Source organism: Physeter macrocephalus, chromosome 4 (assembly GCF_002837175.3).
Source record: "Physeter macrocephalus isolate SW-GA chromosome 4, ASM283717v5, whole genome shotgun sequence".
Taxonomy (NCBI): domain Eukaryota; kingdom Metazoa; phylum Chordata; class Mammalia; order Artiodactyla; family Physeteridae; genus Physeter; species Physeter macrocephalus.
In genome coordinates this window covers 101,308,662-101,314,170 of record NC_041217.1, presented here as the reverse complement: position 1 = coordinate 101,314,170, position 5,509 = coordinate 101,308,662, and positions in this window count along the sequence as shown.

Here is a 5,509-nt window from a genome sequence, read left to right as displayed (position 1 = left end):
AAAAAAAAAAAAAAAAAAAAAAAAAAAAAAAAGACACTCCTATCACTAGAAAATTCCAAGGATTTAGGAGCTCTGTCCCAGGAACTAGGGGCAAAGTCCAGATATATATGTACCACAATAAGATATCTGCCCTTGTGGGGCTTACAGTCTGGTGGGAGAATATACACAATAAGTTATATGATATGTTGGAAGGTGATAAATACTATGGGAAAAAAGGCAGAGCAGAGTAAGGAGGGTTTGGAGTGCAGGTAGGTAGGGTTGGCAAATGTGTTACAATTTTAAAAATGTTTCAGGGGAGAACTCATTTAGTTTTAGACAGAAACCCAAGTACTGTCGTTGGTGCAGAATAGAATCATTAAAAGAAGGGACATGGAGGGCACAATAAGAAATAAAGCATATGGTCAAAACGAATTGCCTTGATTCACTATTCCTTCTAATAATGAGTTGCGTTCAATTTTGTGCCATCAGCATCAGATAAGGGTAATGTCAGCACTAACTCTGAATCAGGTTCCCAGCTAATTTGAGGCAGGCTTAAAATTAAGTACTGACCAAAAACCCAGCACAGTAATGTGACATTGTAGTCATGTGGTCTGCTAGGTGATCCGAGGACGGATAGAGCACTAGATAGGTGTGGAAGAAGCCCCCTTGGAAATGGGGTCCGTGAGGCCAGCACTGAACCTAGAATTGGCAGATTTATCTTTTCTTCCCTCGTTACAGAGCTGGATGTTGACATTCTTGAGATGTTGTACTCATTTGTTTCTGTAGGAAGAAGCTTCAAACAAACCCTGGGGTCCATCAAGACATGCACATTCCTTATTGAAGTGACTGTTACACGAACCAGCAAGAGAGACTTAGAACCGAGGGTAGGTTTAGAAGACATTTGGTCATCTACTTCAACACCTCATTTTATAGATGCAGGAATTGCCCAAAGACACTGCAGAGAATTAATGGGTATCAGGTCTCCTGACTTCTTATATGGTGTTTTCCCCATCATATTGGTCTGTCCATATTATAATTTTATGCTTAGAGTTTGGACTTAACCATAATTTTTATGAATAAATATTAAGAGTGACTAAGAACTCTGCCCCTCATAGGGGTGAGTCTGGCAGTCATGTTTCTACCAGGTAACCCTGCTTCATAACTAACTGGATTAGTTGGAACCATTCACTTCTCCTTCCGAGAATTTGTCCTGAGTCCCAAAGTTGGGAACTGAGTCATGAAAGCTGCCTCAGCTGTCAAAGGAAGGTCTTTAAATTCCCTACAAGCTGTCTTGCCCTAGTTCTTGGATTTCATCCTTCCAATAAAACCCTTGTTTTATTGATGCTAACTCAGATTGGTTTCTGTTATTTGCAACCAAAAAAGTCTTAGCCAAGAATCTTAGAAGCTGAGGGCTAAGCACATCATTTATTTTCAGATATGAGTTTTAGATTTAGAAGTCATGGTTCTTTAATATAGGTTACTACGACATTACCATTTTGGTTATGATGTTAAATTATGAGGGCGTGTATTAAGACTTAGTCTACTTGGAACTATGAAGAGATTGAGCAATCACTGTGAGGGGCTTGTCCTCCAAAAAACTTATTTTCTTTTGTGTTCTGTTAAGAGTCTTGACTTGTGTATCAATAATACTTATATGAGACAGTGTGGAAAAATGCTTGAGTTGAGTGTTCCAGAGGACAAACTCATTTCAAAAGCAATCTCAGTTTCTTCATCTGCAAAGTAGCCATAATACTACCTTCATCATTATGTGAAGAAGAGTAAATTCTATTGAATGAAATAAAATAACGTGGGTGTCTAGAGCGGCAGACTTTGGTTCAGATCCTACTCTGCCTCCCACTGGCTGTATGAGTTTGGCAGATCATTCAGTCTCCCAGAGCTTGAGTGGCCTCATCTAAAAAGCAGGGATAAGAATAAATACTTCACAGGATTATTTTGCAAGCTTTTTGCTTGTAATGGGAACCTGACAATTGTTAATGTTCCTCCCACACCTATTATGTCCTTTCAGGCTTCTCTGTTTGCCATGGGTGGGTTACAGAGTCATAGGCTTCGCCAGATGATTGTTACAGCTTGGGTAGTTGGAGGTTATGAACTAAGATGACAATTTGAGAATGGGAAGGACTCAGCCCAACCCATCTGAAGTACAGTCTCTGAGAGGGACCAGGCAGGTGCACACAAAGCCTTTTGTATGGCTGTTAAGATGAAGGGCAGACCAGCTGTGTGTGTGTGCTTGTGTGTGTGTGTGTGTGTGTGTGTGTAAATATTGGTCTCCTGAAACTCATGTTTGTCATATGGTGTCTGAAAACTCTGTGCATTTCTGAGTAGTGTCTCTGAGCTAAGGGCACTTGGGAGGGGTGGAAGCGTGGCAGTGGGGTCCCTGATTTTGATTTCTACCTTAGTGGCACTGTATAGATATGCTGGGGGTCATCCTAGGCCAGTAGGCCACACAGGACCAATAGGTAGAGTTTGTGTCGTAATCTTTTTTTAAAAAATACATTTATTTATTTTATTTATTTATTTTTGGCCACCTTGGGTCTTCGTTGTTGCACGCGGGCTTTCTCTAGTTGCAGTGAGCGGGGGCTACTCTTCGCTGCGGTGCGCAGGCTTCTCATTGCAGTGTCTTCTCTTGTTGCAGAGCATGGGCTCTAGGCATGCGGGCTTCAGTACTTGCGGCACGCAGGCTCAGTAGTTGTGGTGCACGGGCTTAGTTGCTCAGCGGCATGTGGGATCTTCCCGGACCAGGGATCGAACCTGTGTCCCCCACATTGGCAGGTGGATTCTTAACCACTGAACCACCAGGGAAGCCCTGCTGTAAACTTTGTTTACATCAGAGGGAAATCCTTGACTATAAGACAGAGAAACAGCTGTGTCTTCTGGGCAAGGCAGCAAACCAAGGTATCATAGGTATGGTGTGGTGGAAAGAAAGTGTGGTGGAAAGAATATGGGGACTGTGGCAGACAGATCTGGGTGAATCCCAACTCCACTACTTACCAGTTATATTATCTTGAATCTCTGAGCCCCAGGTTAAGCCTCTTAAAGTTGGGATAATAATATCTAGAATTAAATGACATAAAATGAATGTCATGTATGTGGAAGTGCCTGACATGTATGTCCTTACTTTTAACAAAATAGCTATAAAATGACACAAACATATCATTTTGAAGGCTACTTAAAAGTCTGTTTTAATTAAAATAAACCAATTCCTAGATCTTAAAGTTCTCTTGAGATTTTAGTTATCTTTATCCCAGGTCAAAATGCATAGTGGCAGGGCCAACCAACTGGGCCAGTTCCAGACCCCTGTGCCCAGACATCACAGGCAGTGGAGAGACAATCATCATTGGATTGTCCTGACCTCTTGGCCTCTGTACCAAGACATATGGGTGCTTGGCTTGGTCTCACTAACGTCAACCACTCAATTCCTCATGTTAATGAATTGTAATGACTTTATTACTTTAGTTCTTTAGAGTAAATAGTATCCTTGTTGGCTACCTCTTTAAGTTTTAATCATGGTATTGAAAGTTAATTACAAAAGATCAATTCTCTAGAAACTCAGTAATTATAAATGTTTTTGACACCTATGTCAAAACTTACCCTTCAATTAATAATATCAGGTTGATGTTTCTTAGATTTTTTAAGGTATCAACTACATACTCACAAATGTCATTAGATTACACACACACACACACACACACACACACACACACACACAAATGATGTTTAAATGTTTATGGCCTAGAAACTGACCAACAAGTTAACATAGAAAAGCCAAAATGGGGCTTCCCTGGTGGCGCAGTGGTTAAGAATCCGGCTGCTAGTGCAGGGGACACGGGTTTGTGCCCTGGTCTGGGAAGATCCCACATGCTGCAGAGCAACTAAGCCCGTGCGCCACAACTACTGAGCCTGCACTCTAGAGCCAGCGAGCCACAACTACTGAGCCTGCCCACTGCAATTACTGAAGCCCATGCACCTAGAGCCCATGCTCTGCAACAAGAGAAGCCACCGGAATGAGAAGCTTGCGCACCGCAACGAAGAGTAGACCCCGCTCGCCACAACTAGAGAAAGCCTGCACTCAGCAATGAAGACCCAATGTAGCCAAAAATAAATAAAATTTAAAAAAATTAAAAAAAAAAAAGAAAAACCCAAATGTTTGAGGTAGGACCCCTGTAGCTGATTTAAATGGAATCATCTCCTAATGGCTGTTTAAAGCACCTGAATAAGACGACTTTTCCATTTTCTTCTCTAGATCCTCAATGGTGTCTTGCCAGGTAGTCGGTGAGGCTCCATCCCACCAAATTCCAGTCAGGATTCAGCTGGCAAAGGGGCAATCCTGCTAAGCATAAGCCAAAAAAATTATCTGGGGAGAGTTCAGGAAACAAATGTCCCAGTCTAGGGTCTGGTGCCTGGGCAACAGCAGATCTGAGCTGTTAGCACTTTGGCGGGGGCTGAGAATGAGGGCTGGCCCACCCACACAGAGGCCTCTTGGTCATTTCAGACCTGCTCATCTGAGTAGCTGCTTGGTGCAGGGAGCCAGAAAGAAGAAGCTCAAGACAGGGTTCTTGCCCTCTGAGATGGTAGAATATGAAACAAAATGTTACGGACCACAGCATTGTCCAACTTTGGGAGAGATGAGACTTTTGCTGTGGAGGAGGCATGGGAAGATTGAACAGGTGCTGGGCTCTGAAGGTTCATTGGGCTTGGATCTTGGGGTGGGCGTGGGTCGTGAACCAGGCAGAACATCACCCAGACTTCTGTGCTGTCAGTCAGCATCAGTCAGCCTGGATTTATTTTTTTTATTTTTTGGTCACACCGTGTGGCATGGGGGATCTTAGTTCCCTGACCAGGGATCGAACCCGCACCCCCTGAATTGGAAGCATGGAGTCTTAAGCACTGGACAGCCAGGGAAGTCCCAGCCTGGATTCTTATCATGCTCAGAATCACCAGGTTATAAGGAGGCAATTTCTGCAGAACTGCAGCTCAGTTGATTTGGCAGTTCCAGAAAATGAGTGTGCAGGCTCTTGGTTGGAATGTCATTGTTGTAGCCATCACAAAATATTTATCAGTGTATTTATCACCATTGGCTGCAAGAAACTAGGCCACGCTAATTAGGATGGGTTCGGTTCTCTGAGATGCCATAAGAGGCATCTCAGGGGTAAATAGCTGACATGGCCTGCACCCAAATCCCCCTGGGTCTTTGTTAACCAAAGGAGCACAGGTTCTGTCCTGCCAGGAGCTCGTGGAGGCCTGACTAGACTAGACATGGATCTGATCCAGCCTTCAGCTCCCAGCAGAGCCGGTGTCCTCCAGCATCCAGAAGTCCATCAGTGGACATGGGGCCCCAAGGCTTTCATGATTTCACAATCAGCACCCCTTGCTGCCCTGGGTTTGGGGCTCAAAGGTCCAAACAACAGTCCAGGAGCATGCAGGCATAACTTTCCCAGTGGCCTCTCTTCTCAGGAGACTGTCTCTTTCAGAGCCAACTCTGAGCTTTGCAGGCTCTGGGCAACAGAAGGTT